Raw genomic sequence first — 15,599 nt, 5'->3', positions numbered from 1 at the left:
ATTCACTCATCAGACCAAGTTACCTGCTGAATGATACTGGACACTTTAACACATAACTATAAACGAAAATAGAATGACCAGGTTCTGTATGTATCGTCTACAATTATTAATAATACATCAGGAGGCCACAGGGACTTGTTGGCTGAAATATCTCAGTTGGGAGATCGTTAGACTGAAGAGCTTAAGGTACCTGATTCAATCCTGACTTTCAGCACAGTGCGAGGGGATCCTACATTGTTGCAAAATATTTCTTGAAATCAGCTCTAGTTTTTTTTTCTTTATTTCTCAAAATATTTTATCAACTGATCAACAACATGATAACTTCAACAAAAAGTTGTCTTTCTGTCCTCCTTCTAAACTTGCTTCCACCTCTCTTGCCATCAGCTTTGATGACGAATTTATCCCATTTTATACTTTTTTCAAAGTAAACTCTTGTCTGCATCAGCTTTCACTTCTCCTTGAACAAAGTTGTCAGTATTGAGATGACATAGCTTACCTACTCAGGCGACATACGTCTGTGTAATACAGTGCTGGTCCACTTAGAGTTTTAAAAGAAAAACGACCTAACATTTATCCCAAAAACGCTACTCGCCCATTTCACCAGTTAGCTGCTGAACAATGCAGGACACATTAAAACGCAGCTCTAACCTCAGATTGAAAATCCAGGTTCTGCATCTCTGTTCTGGGATTGTTCAAAAAAAGAGGCTGAATACTATAGCTGCTGGCAGGCCGAAATAGCTCAGTTGGGAGAGCGTTAGACTAAAGATCTAAAGGTCCCTGGTTCAATCCCGGGTTTCGGCACGTTTTGAACTTCTGCTTTGCATGCCACAAAGACTATTTTGAGTCAACTCATATTGACTTTGTTTATAATGATCAAAACATTTTATCAAGATAATCGACAATACAATTAATTCAACATATTATTTACTTTCTGTCTTTCTTTCAAACTTGCTTCCACCTCTCTTGTATTCAACTTTGCCTCCTTTATTTCCCAATTCTTCCTTTAATTGAAAGTAAAGCTTTGCCTGCATCAGCCTCCAGTTCCCCTTATACAAAACTGTTAGTAGTCAGATGACCTAGCTTGCCGACCCTCGCCATATAGGTCTGTGTTTCTGAGTATAAGTCCATTCATAGTTTACAAACATCATCTAACTAACTTGGCTCCTAAAAAGGAAATTCACCCATCAGACCAATTTAGCTACTGAATAATACTGGACAATTTAACACATAACTGCACATGCAGATAGAGTGACCAGGTTCTGCATTTTTCTTTAACAATTATAAAAAATACAACAGAAAGCCAAAATTGCCAGCTGGATGAAATAGCTCAGTTGGGAGAGCAGTAGACTGAAGATCTAAAGGTCCCTGGTTCAATCCCGGGTTTAGGCACATTTTGAACTTCTGCTTTGCATGCCACAAATGCTATTTGGAGTCAACTCATATTGACGTTGTTTATAATGATCAAAACCTTTTATCAAGCTGATCGAAAAGACAACCATTTCAACATATTTTTTACATTCTGTCTTTCTGTCAAACTTGCTTCCACCTCTCTTGTATTCAACTTTACCTGCTTTATTTGCCAATTCTTCCTTTAATTGAAAGTAAAGCTTTGCCTGCATCAGCCTCGAGTTCCCCTTATACAAAACTGTTAGTAGTCAGATGACCTAGTTTGCCTACCCTCGCCATATAGGTCTGTGTGTCTGAGTATAAGTCCATTCATAGTTTACAAACATCTTCTAACTAACTTGGCTCCTAAAAAGGAAATTCACCCATCAGACCAATTTAGCTGCTGAATAACATTGGACAATTTAACACATAACTGCACATGCAGATAGAATGACCAGGGTCTGCATTTATCTTTAACAATTATCAAAAATACAACAGAAAGCCAAAATGGCCAGCTGGATGAAATAGCTCAGTTGGGAGAGTGTTAGATTGAAAATCTAAAAGTCCCTTGTTCAATGCTGGGTTTCGGAAAAGTCTGAGAGGTTTCTTGCTTCTCACAAAATATTTCTTGGTATCAGCTCAAGTTTTTCTTTCTTTATTTATCAAAATATTTGATCAACTGATCGACAACATGATCAATTCAACATAGAATTGTCTTTCTGTCCTCCTTCTAAATTTGCTTCCACCTCTCTTGCATTCAGCTTCGACTACAAATGTTTCCTATTTCATGCTTTTTTGTAAAGTAAACTCTTGTCTGCATCAGCTTCCACTTCTCCTTGAACACAGATTTCAGTATTCAGATGACATAGCTTACCTACTCAGGCCAAATACCTCTGTGTAATATGGTGCTAGTTCATTCAGAGTAAAAAACAAAAGCTACCTAACCTGGATCCGAAAAATGCTATTTACCTATTGCACCCGTTAACTGATGAATGATACAGGACATCTTAAAACATAGCTCTAGCATGAGGTTGAGCATCTATTTTCTTGGGAAGTTTAAAAGAAAGGATGAAGACCCAAACTACCAGCAGGCCGAAATAGCTCAGTTGGGAGAGCGTTAGACTGAAGATCTAAAGGTCCCTGCTTCAATCCCGGGTTTCGGCGCAATTTCAACTTCTGCTTTTCATGTCACAAAAGCTGTTTGGAGTTAAATCAACGCTCTTCTTTATCAAAACCTTTTATCAATCTGATCAACAACACAATCAATTCAACATATTATTTACTTTCTGTCTTCCTTTCAAACTTGCTTCCACCTCTCTTGTATTCAACTATGCCTCATTTATTTGAAACTTCTTGCTTTATTTTAAAGTAAAGCTTTGCCTGCATCAGCCTCCAATTCCCCTTATACAAAACTGTCAGTAGTCAGATGACATAGCTTGTACACCCTGGCCATATAGGTCTGTGTTTCAGAGTATAAGTCAATTCAGAGTTTAGAAAAAAAAATTCTACCTACATTGTCCCCTAAAAAGGATATTCACTCATCAGACCAAGTTACCTGCTGAATGATACTGGACACTTTAACACATAACTATAAACGAAAATAGAATGACCAGGTTCTGTATGTATCGTCTACAATTATTAATAATACATCAGGAGGCCACAGGGACTTGTTGGCTGAAATATCTCAGTTGGGAGATCGTTAGACTGAAGAGCTTAAGGTACCTGATTCAATCCTGACTTTCAGCACAGTGCGAGGGGATCCTACATTCTTGCAAAATATTTCTTGAAATCAGCTCTAGGTTTTTTTTTCTTTATTTCTCAAAATATTTTATCAACTGATCAACAACATGATAACTTCAACAAAAAGTTGTCTTTCTGTCCTCCTTCTAAACTTGCTTCCACCTCTCTTGCCATCAGCTTTGATGACGAATTTATCCCATTTTATACTTTTTTCAAAGCAAACTCTTGTCTGCATCAGCTTTCACTTCTCCTTGAACAAAGTTGTCAGTATTGAGATGACATAGCTTACCTACTCAGGCGACATACGTCTGTGTAATACAGTGCTGGTCCACTTAGAGTTTTAAAAGAAAAACGACCTAACATTTATCCCAAAAACGCTACTCACCCATTTCACCAGTTAGCTGCTGAACAATGCAGGACACATTAAAACACAGCTCTAACCTCAGATTGAAAATCCAGGTTCTGCATCTCTGTTCTGGGATTGTTCAAAAAAAGAGGCTGAATACTATAGCTGCTGGCAGGCTGAAATAGCTCAGTTGGGAGAGCGTTAGACTGAAGATCTAAAGGTCCCTGGTTCGATCCCGGGTTTCGGCACATTTTGAACTTCTGCTTTGCATGCCACAAAGACTATTTTGAGTCAACTCATATTGACTTTGTTTATAATGATCAAAACCTTTTATCAAGATAATCGACAATACAATTAATTCAACATATTATTTACTTTCTGTCTTTCTTTCAAACTTGCTTCCACCTCTCTTGTATTCAACTTTGCCTCCTTTATTTCCCAATTCTTCCTTTAATTGAAAGTAAAGCTTTGCCTGCATCAGCCTCCAGTTCCCCTTATACAAAACTGTTAGTAGTCAGATGACCTAGCTTGCCGACCCTCGCCATATAGGTCTGTGTTTCTGAGTATAAGTCCATTCATAGTTTACAAACATCATCTAACTAACTTGGCTCCTAAAAAGGAAATTCACCCATCAGACCAATTTAGCTACTGAATAATACTGGACAATTTAACACATAACTGCACATGCAGATAGAGTGACCAGGTTCTGCATTTATCTTTAACAATTATAAAAAATACAACAGAAAGCCAAAATTGCCAGCTGGATGAAATAGCTCAGTTGGGAGAGCAGTAGACTGAAGATTTAAAGGTCCCTGGTTCAATCCCGGGTTTAGGCACATTTTGAACTTCTGCTTTGCATGCCACAAATGCTATTTGGAGTCAACTCATATTGACGTTGTTTATAATGATCAAAACCTTTTATCAAGCTGATCGATAAGACAACCATTTCAACATATTTTTTACATTCTGTCTTTCTGTCAAACTTGCTTCCACCTCTCTTGTATTCAACTTTACCTGCTTTATTTGCCAATTCTTCCTTTAATTGAAAGTAAAGCTTTGCCTGCATCAGCCTCGAGTTCCCCTTATACAAAACTGTTAGTAGTCAGATGACCTAGTTTGCCTACCCTCGCCATATAGGTCTGTGTGTCTGAGTATAAGTCCATTCATAGTTTACAAACATCTTCTAACTAACTTGGCTCCTAAAAAGGAAATTCACCCATCAGACCAATTTAGCTGCTGAATAATATTGGACAATTTAACACATAACTGCACATGCAGATAGAATGACCAGGGTCTGCATTTATCTTTAACAATTATCAAAAATACAACAGAAAGCCAAAATGGCCAGCTGGATGAAATAGCTCAGTTGGGAGAGTGTTAGATTGAAAATCTAAAAGTCCCTTGTTCAATGCTGGGTTTCGGAAAAGTCTGAGAGGTTTCTTGCTTCTCACAAAATATTTCTTGGTATCAGCTCAAGTTTTTCTTTCTTTATTTATCAAAATATTTGATCAACTGATCGACAACATGATCAATTCAACATAGAATTGTCTTTCTGTCCTCCTTCTAAATTTGCTTCCACCTCTCTTGCATTCAGCTTCGACTACAAATGTTTCCTATTTCATGCTTTTTTGTAAAGTAAACTCTTGTCTGCATCAGCTTCCACTTCTCCTTGAACACAGATTTCAGTATTCAGATGACATAGCTTACCTACTCAGGCCAAATACCTCTGTGTAATATGGTGCTAGTCCATTCAGAGTAAAAAACAAAAGCTACCTAACCTGGATCCGAAAAATGCTATTTACCTATTGCACCCGTTAACTGATGAATGATAAAGGACATCTTAAAACATAGCTCTAGCATGAGGTTGAGCATCTATTTTCTTGGAAAGTTTAAAAGAAAGGATGAAGACCCAAACTACCAGCAGGCAGAAATAGCTCAGTTGGGAGAGCGTTAGACTGAAGATCTAAAGGTCCCTGGCTCAATCCCGGGTTTCGGCACAATTTCAACTTCTGCTTTTCATGTCACAAAAGCTGTTTGGAGTTAAATCAACGCTCTTCTTTATCAAAACCTTTTATCAATCTGATCAACAACACAATCAATTCAACATATTATTTACTTTCTGTCTTCCTTTCAAACTTGCTTCCACCTCTCTTGTATTCAACTATGCCTCATTTATTTGAAACTTCTTGCTTTATTTTAAAGTAAAGCTTTGCCTGCATCAGCCTCCAATTCCCCTTATACAAAACTGTCAGTAGTCAGATGACATAGCTTGTACACCCTGGCCATATAGGTCTGTGTTTCAGAGTATAAGTCAATTCAGAGTTTAGAAAAAAAAATTCTACCTACATTGTCCCCTAAAAAGGATATTCACTCATCAGACCAAGTTACATGCTGAATGATACTGGACACTTTAACACATAACTATAAACGAAAATAGAATGACCAGGTTCTGTATGTATCGTCTACAATTATTAATAATACATCAGGAGGCCACAGGGACTTGTTGGCTGAAATATCTCAGTTGGGAGATCGTTAGACTGAAGAGCTTAAGGTACCTGATTCAATCCTGACTTTCAGCACAGTGCGAGGGGATCCTACATTCTTGCAAAATATTTCTTGAAATCAGCTCTAGGTTTTTTTTCCTTTATTTCTCAAAATATTTTATCAACTGATCAACAACATGATAACTTCAACAAAAAGTTGTCTTTCTGTCCTCCTTCTAAACTTGCTTCCACCTCTCTTGCCATCAACTTTGATGACAAATTTATCCCATTTTATACTTTTTTCAAAGTAAACTCTTGTCTGCATCAGCTTTCACTTCTCCTTGAACAAAGTTGTCAGTATTGAGATGACATAGCTTACCTACTCAGGCGACATACGTCTGTGTAATACAGTGCTGGTCCACTTAGAGTTTTAAAAGAAAAACGACCTAACATTTATCCCAAAAACGCTACTCACCCTTTCACCAGTTAGCTGCTGAACAATGCAGGACACATTAAAACACAGCTCTAACCTCAGATTGAAAATCCAGGTTCTGCATCTCTGTTCTGGGATTGTTCAAAAAAAGAGGCTGAATACTATAGCTGCTGGCAGGCCGAAATAGCTCAGTTGGGAGAGCGTTAGACTGAAGATCTAAAGGTCCCTGGTTTGATCCCGGGTTTCGGCACATTTTGAACTTCTGCTTTGCATGCTACAAAGACTATTTTGAGTCAACTCATATTGACTTTGTTTATAATGATCAAAACCTTTTATCAAGATAATCGACAATACAATTAATTCAACATATTATTTACTTTCTGTCTTTCTTTCAAACTTGCTTCCACCTCTCTTGTATTCAACTTTGCCTCCTTTATTTCCCAATTCTTCCTTTAATTGAAAGTAAAGCTTTGCCTGCATCAGCCTCCAGTTCCCCTTATACAAAACTGTTAGTAGTAAGATGACCTAGCTTGCCGACCCTCGCCATATAGGTCTGTGTTTCTGAGTATAAGTCCATTCATAGTTTACAAACATCATCTAACTAACTTGGCTCCTAAAAAGGAAATTCACCCATCAGACCAATTTAGCTACTGAATAATACTGGACAATTTAACACATAACTGCACATGCAGATAGAGTGACCAGGTTCTGCATTTTTCTTTAACAATTATAAAAAATACAACAGAAAGCCAAAATTGCCAGCTGGATGAAATAGCTCAGTTGGTAGAGCAGTAGACTGAAGATCTAAAGGTCCCTGGTTCAATCCCGGGTTTAGGCACGTTTTGAACTTCTGCTTTGCATGCCACAAATGCTATTTGGAGTCAACTCATATTGACGTTGTTTATAATGATCAAAACCATTTATCAAGCTGATCGATAAGACAACCATTTCAACATATTTTTGACATTCTGTCTTTCTGTCAAACTTGCTTCCACCTCTCTTGTATTCAACTTTACCTGCTTTATTTGCCAATTCTTCCTTTAATTGAAAGTAAAGCTTTGCCTGCATCAGCCTCGAGTTCCCCTTATACAAAACTGTTAGTAGTCAGATGACCTAGTTTGCCTACCCTCGCCATATAGGTCTGTGTGTCTGAGTATAAGTCCATTCATAGTTTACAAACATCTTCTAACTAACTTGGCTCCTAAAAAGGAAATTCACCCATCAGACCAATTTAGCTGCTGAATAATATTGGACAATTTAACACATAACTGCACATGCAGATAGAATGACCAGGGTCTGCATTTATCTTTAACAATTATCAAAAATACAACAGAAAGCCAAAATGGCCAGCTGGATGAAATAGCTCAGTTGGGAGAGTGTTAGATTGAAAATCTAAAAGTCCCTTGTTCAATGCTGGGTTTCGGAAAAGTCTGAGAGGTTTCTTGCTTCTCACAAAATATTTCTTGGTATCAGCTCAAGTTTTTCTTTCTTTATTTATCAAAATATTTGATCAACTGATCGACAACATGATCAATTCAACATAGAATTGTCTTTCTGTCCTCCTTCTAAATTTGCTTCCACCTCTCTTGCATTCAGCTTCGACTACAAATGTTTCCTATTTCATGCTTTTTTGTAAAGTAAACTCTTGTCTGCATCAGCTTCCACTTCTCCTTAAACACAGATTTCAGTATTCAGATGACATAGCTTACCTACTCAGGCCAAATACCTCTGTGTAATATGGTGCTAGTCCATTCAGAGTAAAAAACAAAAGCTACCTAACCTGGATCCGAAAAATGCTATTTACCTATTGCACCCGTTAAGTGATGAATGATACAGGACATCTTAAAACATAGCTCTAGCATGAGGTTGAGCATCTATTTTCTTGGGAAGTTTAAAAGAAAGGATGAAGACCCAAACTACCAGCAGGCCGAAATAGCTCAGTTGGGAGAGCGTTAGACTGAAGATCTAAAGGTCCCTGGTTCAATCCCGGGTTTCGGCACAATTTCAACTTCTGCTTTTCATGTCACAAAAGCTGTTTGGAGTTAAATCAACGCTCTTCTTTATCAAAACCTTTTATCAATCTGATCAACAACACAATCAATTCAACATATTATTTACTTTCCGTCTTCCTTTCAAACTTGCTTCCACCTCTCTTGTATTCAACTATGCCTCATTTATTTGCAACTTCTTGCTTTATTTTAAAGTAAAGCTTTGCCTGCATCAGCCTCCAATTCCCCTTATACAAAACTGTCAGTAGTCAGATGACATAGCTTGTACACCCTGGCCATATAGGTCTGTGTTTCAGAGTGTAAGTCAATTCAGAGTTTAGAAAAAAAAATTCTACCTACCTTGTCCCCTAAAAAGGATATTCACTCATCAGACCAAGTTACCTGCTGAATGATACTGGACACTTTAACACATAACTATAAACGAAAATAGAATGACCAGGTTCTGTATGTATCGTCTACAATTATTAATAATACATCAGGAGGCCACAGGGACTTGTTGGCTGAAATATCTCAGTTGGGAGATCGTTAGACTGAAGAGCTTAAGGTACCTGATTCAATCCTGACTTTCAGCACAGTGCGAGGGGATCCTACATTCTTGCAAAATATTTCTTGAAATCAGCTCTAGTTTTTTTTTCTTTATTTCTCAAAATATTTTATCAACTGATCAACAACATGATAACTTCAACAAAAAGTTGTCTTTCTGTCCTCCTTCTAAACTTGCTTCCACCTCTCTTGCCATCAACTTTGATGACGAATTTATCCCATTTTATACTTTTTTCAAAGTAAACTCTTGTCTGCATCAGCTTTCACTTCTCCTTGAACAAAGTTGTCAGTATTGAGATGACATAGCTTACCTACTCAGGCGACATACGTCTGTGTAATACAGTGCTGGTCCACTCAGAGTTTTAAAAGAAAAACAACCTAACATTTATCCCAAAAACGCTACTCACCCATTTCACCAGTTAGCTGCTGAACAATGCAGGACACATTAAAACACAGCTCTAACCTCAGATTGAAAATCCAGGTTCTGCATCTCTGTTCTGGGATTGTTCAAAAAATGAGGCTGAATACTATAGCTGCTGGCAGGCCGAAATAGCTCAGTTGGGAGAGTGTTAGACTGAAGATCTAAAGGTCCCTGGTTCGATCCCGGGTTTCGGCACATTTTGAACTTCTGCTTTGCATGCCACAAAGACTATTTTGAGTCAACTCATATTGACTTTGTTTATAATGATCAAAACCTTTTATCAAGATAATCGACAATACAATTAATTCAACATATTATTTACTTTCTGTCTTTCTTTCAAACTTGCTTCCACCTCTCTTGTATTCAACTTTGCCTCCTTTATTTCCCAATTCTTCCTTTAATTGAAAGTAAAGCTTTGCCTGCATCAGCCTCCAGTTCCCCTTATACAAAACTGTTAGTAGTCAGATGACCTAGCTTGCCGACCCTCGCCATATAGGTCTGTGTTTCTGAGTATAAGTCCATTCATAGTTTACAAACATCATCTAACTAACTTGGCTCCTAAAAAGGAAATTCACCCATCAGACCAATTTAGCTACTGAATAATACTGGACAATTTAACACATAACTGCACATGCAGATAGAGTGACCAGGTTCTGCATTTATCTTTAACAATTATAAAAAATACAACAGAAAGCCAAAATTGCCAGCTGGATGAAATAGCTCAGTTGGGAGAGCAGTAGACTGAAGATCTAAAGGTCCCTGTTTCAATCCCGGGTTTAGGCACATTTTGAACTTCTGCTTTGCATGCCACAAATGCTATTTGGAGTCAACTCATATTGACGTTGTTTATAATGATCAAAACCTTTTATCAAGCTGATCGAAAAGACAACCATTTCAACATATTTTTTACATTCTGTCTTTCTGTCAAACTTGCTTCCACCTCTCTTGTATTCAACTTTACCTGCTTTATTTGCCAATTCTTCCTTTAATTGAAAGTAAAGCTTTGCCTGCATCAGCCTCGAGTTCCCCTTATACAAAACTGTTAGTAGTCAGATGACCTAGTTTGCCTACCCTCGCCATATAGGTCTGTGTGTCTGAGTATAAGTCCATTCATAGTTTACAAACATCTTCTAACTAACTTGGCTCCTAAAAAGGAAATTCACCCATCAGACCAATTTAGCTGCTGAATAATATTGGACAATTTAACACATAACTGCACATGCAGATAGAATGACCAGGGTCTGCATTTATCTTTAACAATTATCAAAAATACAACAGAAAGCCAAAATGGCCAGCTGGATGAAATAGCTCAGTTGGGAGAGTGTTAGATTGAAAATCTAAAAGTCCCTTGTTCAATGCTGGGTTTCGGAAAAGTCTGAGAGGTTTCTTCCTTCTCACAAAATATTTCTTGGTATCAGCTCAAGTTTTTCTTTCTTTATTTATCAAAATATTTGATCAACTGATCGACAACATGATCAATTCAACATAGAATTGTCTTTCTGTCCTCCTTCTAAATTTGCTTCCACCACTCTTGCATTCAGCTTCGACTACAAATGTTTCCTATTTCATGCTTTTTTGTAAAGTAAACTCTTGTCTGCATCAGCTTCCACTTCTCCTTGAACACAGATTTCAGTATTCAGATGACATAGCTTACCTACTCAGGCTAAATACCTCTGTGTAATATGGTGCTAGTCCATTCAGAGTAAAAAAAAAAGCTACCTAACCTGGATCCGAAAAATGCTATTTACCTATTGCACCCGTTAACTGATGAATGATACAGGACATCTTAAAACATAGCTCTAGCATGAGGTTGAGCATCTATTTTCTTGGGAAGTTTAAAAGAAAGGATGAAGACCCAAACTACCAGCAGGCCGAAATAGCTCAGTTGGGAGAGCGTTAGACTGAAGATCTAAAGGTCCCTGGTTCAATCCCGGGTTTCGGCACTATTTCAACTTATGCTTTTCATGTCACAAAAGCTGTTTGGAGTTAAATCAACGCTCTTCTTTATCAAAACCTTTTATCAATCTGATCAACAACACAATCAATTCAACATATTATTTACTTTCTGTCTTCTTTTCAAACTTGCTTCCACCTCTCTTGTATTCAACTATGCCTCATTTATTTGAAACTTCTTGCTTTATTTTAAAGTAAAGCTTTGCCTGCATCAGCCTCCAATTCCCCTTATACAAAACTGTCAGTAGTCAGATGACATAGCTTGTACACCCTGGCCATATAGGTCTGTGTTTCAGAGTATAAGTCAATTCAGAGTTTAGAAAAAAAAATTCTACCTACATTGTCCCCTAAAAAGGATATTCACTCATCAGACCAAGTTACCTGCTGAATGATACTGGACACTTTAACACATAACTATAAACGAAAATAGAATGACCAGGTTCTGTATGTATCGTCTACAATTATTAATAATACATCAGGAGGCCACAGGGACTTGTTGGCTGAAATATCTCAGTTGGGAGATCGTTAGACTGAAGAGCTTAAGGTACCTGATTCAATCCTGACTTTCAGCACAGTGCGAGGGGATCCTACATTCTTGCAAAATATTTCTTGAAATCAGCTCTAGTTTTTTTTTCTTTATTTCTCAAAATATTTTATCAACTGATCAACAACATGATAACTTCAACAAAAAGTTGTCTTTCTGTCCTCCTTCTAAACTTGCTTCCACCTCTCTTGCCATCAACTTTGATGACGAATTTATCCCATTTTATACTTTTTTCAAAGTAAACTCTTGTCTGCATCAGCTTTCACTTCTCCTTGAACAAAGTTGTCAGTATTGAGATGACATAGCTTACCTACTCAGGCGACATACGTCTGTGTAATACAGTGCTGGTCCACTCAGAGTTTTAAAAGAAAAACGACCTAACATTTATCCCAAAAACGCTACTCACCCATTTCACCAGTTAGCTGCTGAACAATGCAGGACACATTAAAACACAGCTCTAACCTCAGATTGAAAATCCAGGTTCTGCATCTCTGTTCTGGGATTGTTCAAAAAAAGAGGCTGAATACTATAGCTGCTGGCAGGCCGAAATAGCTCAGTTGGGAGAGTGTTAGACTGAAGATCTAAAGGTCCCTGGTTCGATCCCGGGTTTCGGCACATTTTGAACTTCTGCTTTGCATGCCACAAAGACTATTTTGAGTCAACTCATATTGACTTTGTTTATAATGATCAAAACCTTTTATCAAGATAATCGACAATACAATTAATTCAACATATTATTTACTTTCTGTCTTTCTTTCAAACTTGCTTCCACCTCTCTTGTATTCAACTTTGCCTCCTTTATTTCCCAATTCTTCCTTTAATTGAAAGTAAAGCTTTGCCTGCATCAGCCTCCAGTTCCCCTTATACAAAACTGTTAGTAGTCAGATGACCTAGCTTGCCGACCCTCGCCATATAGGTCTGTGTTTCTGAGTATAAGTCCATTCATAGTTTACAAACATCATCTAACTAACTTGGCTCCTAAAAAGGAAATTCACCCATCAGACCAATTTAGCTACTGAATAATACTGGACAATTTAACACATAACTGCACATGCAGATAGAGTGACCAGGTTCTGCATTTATCTTTAACAATTATAAAAAATACAACAGAAAGCCAAAATTGCCAGCTGGATGAAATAGCTCAGTTGGGAGAGCAGTATACTGAAGATCTAAAGGTCCCTGGTTCAATCCCGGGTTTAGGCACATTTTGAACTTATGCTTTGCATGCCACAAATGCTATTTGGAGTCAACTCATATTGACGTTGTTTATAATGATCAAAACCTTTTATCAAGCTGATCGAAAAGACAACCATTTCAACATATTTTTTACATTCTGTCTTTCTGTCAAACTTGCTTCCACCTCTCTTGTATTCAAATTTACCTGCTTTATTTGCCAATTCTTCCTTTAATTGAAAGTAAAGCTTTGCCTGCATCAGCCTCGAGTTCCCCTTATACAAAACTGTTAGTAGTCAGATGACCTAGTTTGCCTACCCTCGCCACATAGGTCTGTGTGTCTGAGTATAAGTCCATTCATAGTTTACAAACATCTTCTAACTAACTTGGCTCCTAAAAAGGAAATTCACCCATCAGACCAGTTTAGCTGCTGAATAACATTGGACAATTTAACACATAACTGCACATGCAGATAGAATGACCAGGGTCTGCATTTATCTTTAACAATTATCAAAAATACAACAGAAAGCCAAAATGGCCAGCTGGATGAAATAGCTCAGTTGGGAGAGTGTTAGATTGAAAATCTAAAAGTCCCTTGTTCAATGCTGGGTTTCGGAAAAGTCTGAGAGGTTTCTTGCTTCTCACAAAATATTTCTTGGTATCAGCTCAAGTTTTTCTTTCTTTATTTATCAAAATATTTGATCAACTGATCGACAACATGATCAATTCAACATAGAATTGTCTTTCTGTCCTCCTTCTAAATTTGCTTCCACCTCTCTTGCATTCAGCTTCGACTACAAATGTTTCCTATTTCATGCTTTTTTGTAAAGTAAACTCTTGTCTGCATCAGCTTCCACTTCTCCTTGAACACAGATTTCAGTATTCAGATGACATAGCTTACCTACTCAGGCCAAATACCTCTGTGTAATATGGTGCTAGTCCATTCAGAGTAAAAAAAAAAGCTACCTAACCTGGATCCGAAAAATGCTATTTACCTATTGCACCCGTTAACTGATGAATGATACAGGACATCTTAAAACATAGCTCTAGCATGAGGTTGAGCATCTATTTTCTTGGGAAGTTTAAAAGAAAGGATGAAGACCCAAACTACCAGCAGGCCGAAATAGCTCAGTTGGGAGAGCGTTAGACTGAAGATCTAAAGGTCCCTGGTTCAATCCCGGGTTTCGGCACAATTTCAACTTCTGCTTTTCATGTCACAAAAGCTGTTTGGAGTTAAATCAACGCTCTTCTTTATCAAAACCTTTTATCAATCTGATCAACAACACAATCAATTCAACATATTATTTACTTTCTGTCTTCCTTTCAAACTTGCTTCCACCTCTCTTGTATTCAACTATGCCTCATTTATTTGAAACTTCTTGCTTTATTTTAAAGTAAAGCTTTGCCTGCATCAGCCTCCAATTCCCCTTATACAAAACTGTCAGTAGTCAGATGACATAGCTTGTACACCCTGGCCATATAGGTCTGTGTTTCAGAGTATAAGTCAATTCAGAGTTTAGAAAAAAAAATTCTACCTACATTGTCCCCTAAAAAGGATATTCACTCATCAGACCAAGTTACCTGCTGAATGATACTGGACACTTTAACACATAACTATAAACGAAAATAGAATGACCAGGTTCTGTATGTATCGTCTACAATTATTAATAATACATCAGGAGGCCACAGGGACTTGTTGGCTGAAATATCTCAGTTGGGAGATCGTTAGACTGAAGAGCTTAAGGTACCTGATTCAATCCTGACTTTCAGCACAGTGCGAGGGGATCCTACATTCTTGCAAAATATTTCTTGAAATCAGCTCTAGGTTTTTTTTTCTTTATTTCTCAAAATATTTTATCAACTGATCAACAACATGATAACTTCAACAAAAAGTTGTCTTTCTGTCCTCCTTCTAAACTTGCTTCCACCTCTCTTGCCATCAGCTTTGATGACGAATTTATCCCATTTTATACTTTTTTCAAAGCAAACTCTTGTCTGCATCAGCTTTCACTTCTCCTTGAACAAAGTTGTCAGTATTGAGATGACATAGCTTACCTACTCAGGCGACATACGTCTGTGTAATACAGTGCTGGTCCACTTAGAGTTTTAAAAGAAAAACGACCTAACATTTATCCCAAAAACGCTACTCACCCATTTCACCAGTTAGCTGCTGAACAATGCAGGACACATTAAAACACAGCTCTAACCTCAGATTGAAAATCCAGGTTCTGCATCTCTGTTCTGGGATTGTTCAAAAAAAGAGGCTGAATACTATAGCTGCTGGCAGGCTGAAATAGCTCAGTTGGGAGAGCGTTAGACTGAAGATCTAAAGGTCCCTGGTTCGATCCCGGGTTTCGGCACATTTTGAACTTCTGCTTTGCATGCCACAAAGACTATTTTGAGTCAACTCATATTGACTTTGTTTATAATGATCAAAACCTTTTATCAAGATAATCGACAATACAATTAATTCAACATATTATTTACTTTCTGTCTTTCTTTCAAACTTGCTTCCACCTCTCTTGTATTCAACTTTGCCTCCTTTATTTCCCAATTCTTCCTTTAATT

The 15,599-nt window shown here is 37.5% G+C and overlaps 9 non-coding genes across 9 annotated transcripts; all 9 read left to right on the top strand.

Moving 5' to 3' along the window:
* The first annotated feature begins 728 nt into the window (after positions 1 to 728).
* Positions 729 to 801, top strand: TRNAF-AAA (transfer RNA phenylalanine (anticodon AAA)). Its single transcript has one exon. It is a non-coding gene; the product is annotated as a tRNA-Phe (tRNA).
* Positions 802 to 3,647: 2,846 nt separating this feature from the next.
* On the top strand, positions 3,648 to 3,720 carry TRNAF-GAA (transfer RNA phenylalanine (anticodon GAA)). The gene has a single exon. It is a non-coding gene; the product is annotated as a tRNA-Phe (tRNA).
* Positions 3,721 to 6,565: 2,845 nt separating this feature from the next.
* TRNAF-GAA (transfer RNA phenylalanine (anticodon GAA)) lies at positions 6,566 to 6,638 on the top strand. Its single transcript has one exon. It is a non-coding gene; the product is annotated as a tRNA-Phe (tRNA).
* Positions 6,639 to 8,314: 1,676 nt separating this feature from the next.
* On the top strand, positions 8,315 to 8,387 carry TRNAF-GAA (transfer RNA phenylalanine (anticodon GAA)). Its single transcript has one exon. It is a non-coding gene; the product is annotated as a tRNA-Phe (tRNA).
* Positions 8,388 to 9,483: 1,096 nt separating this feature from the next.
* Positions 9,484 to 9,556, top strand: TRNAF-GAA (transfer RNA phenylalanine (anticodon GAA)). The gene has a single exon. It is a non-coding gene; the product is annotated as a tRNA-Phe (tRNA).
* Positions 9,557 to 11,231: 1,675 nt separating this feature from the next.
* TRNAF-GAA (transfer RNA phenylalanine (anticodon GAA)) lies at positions 11,232 to 11,304 on the top strand. The gene has a single exon. It is a non-coding gene; the product is annotated as a tRNA-Phe (tRNA).
* A 1,096-nt stretch (positions 11,305 to 12,400) lies between these two features.
* TRNAF-GAA (transfer RNA phenylalanine (anticodon GAA)) lies at positions 12,401 to 12,473 on the top strand. Its single transcript has one exon. It is a non-coding gene; the product is annotated as a tRNA-Phe (tRNA).
* Positions 12,474 to 14,148: 1,675 nt separating this feature from the next.
* On the top strand, positions 14,149 to 14,221 carry TRNAF-GAA (transfer RNA phenylalanine (anticodon GAA)). Its single transcript has one exon. It is a non-coding gene; the product is annotated as a tRNA-Phe (tRNA).
* Positions 14,222 to 15,318: 1,097 nt separating this feature from the next.
* Positions 15,319 to 15,391, top strand: TRNAF-GAA (transfer RNA phenylalanine (anticodon GAA)). Its single transcript has one exon. It is a non-coding gene; the product is annotated as a tRNA-Phe (tRNA).
* The last annotated feature ends 208 nt before the right edge of the window (positions 15,392 to 15,599 follow it).

Source organism: Triturus cristatus, chromosome 8 (genome assembly GCF_964204655.1).
Source record: "Triturus cristatus chromosome 8, aTriCri1.1, whole genome shotgun sequence".
Classification (NCBI taxonomy): domain Eukaryota; kingdom Metazoa; phylum Chordata; class Amphibia; order Caudata; family Salamandridae; genus Triturus; species Triturus cristatus.
This window is presented reverse-complemented; position numbering and strand designations above follow the sequence as displayed.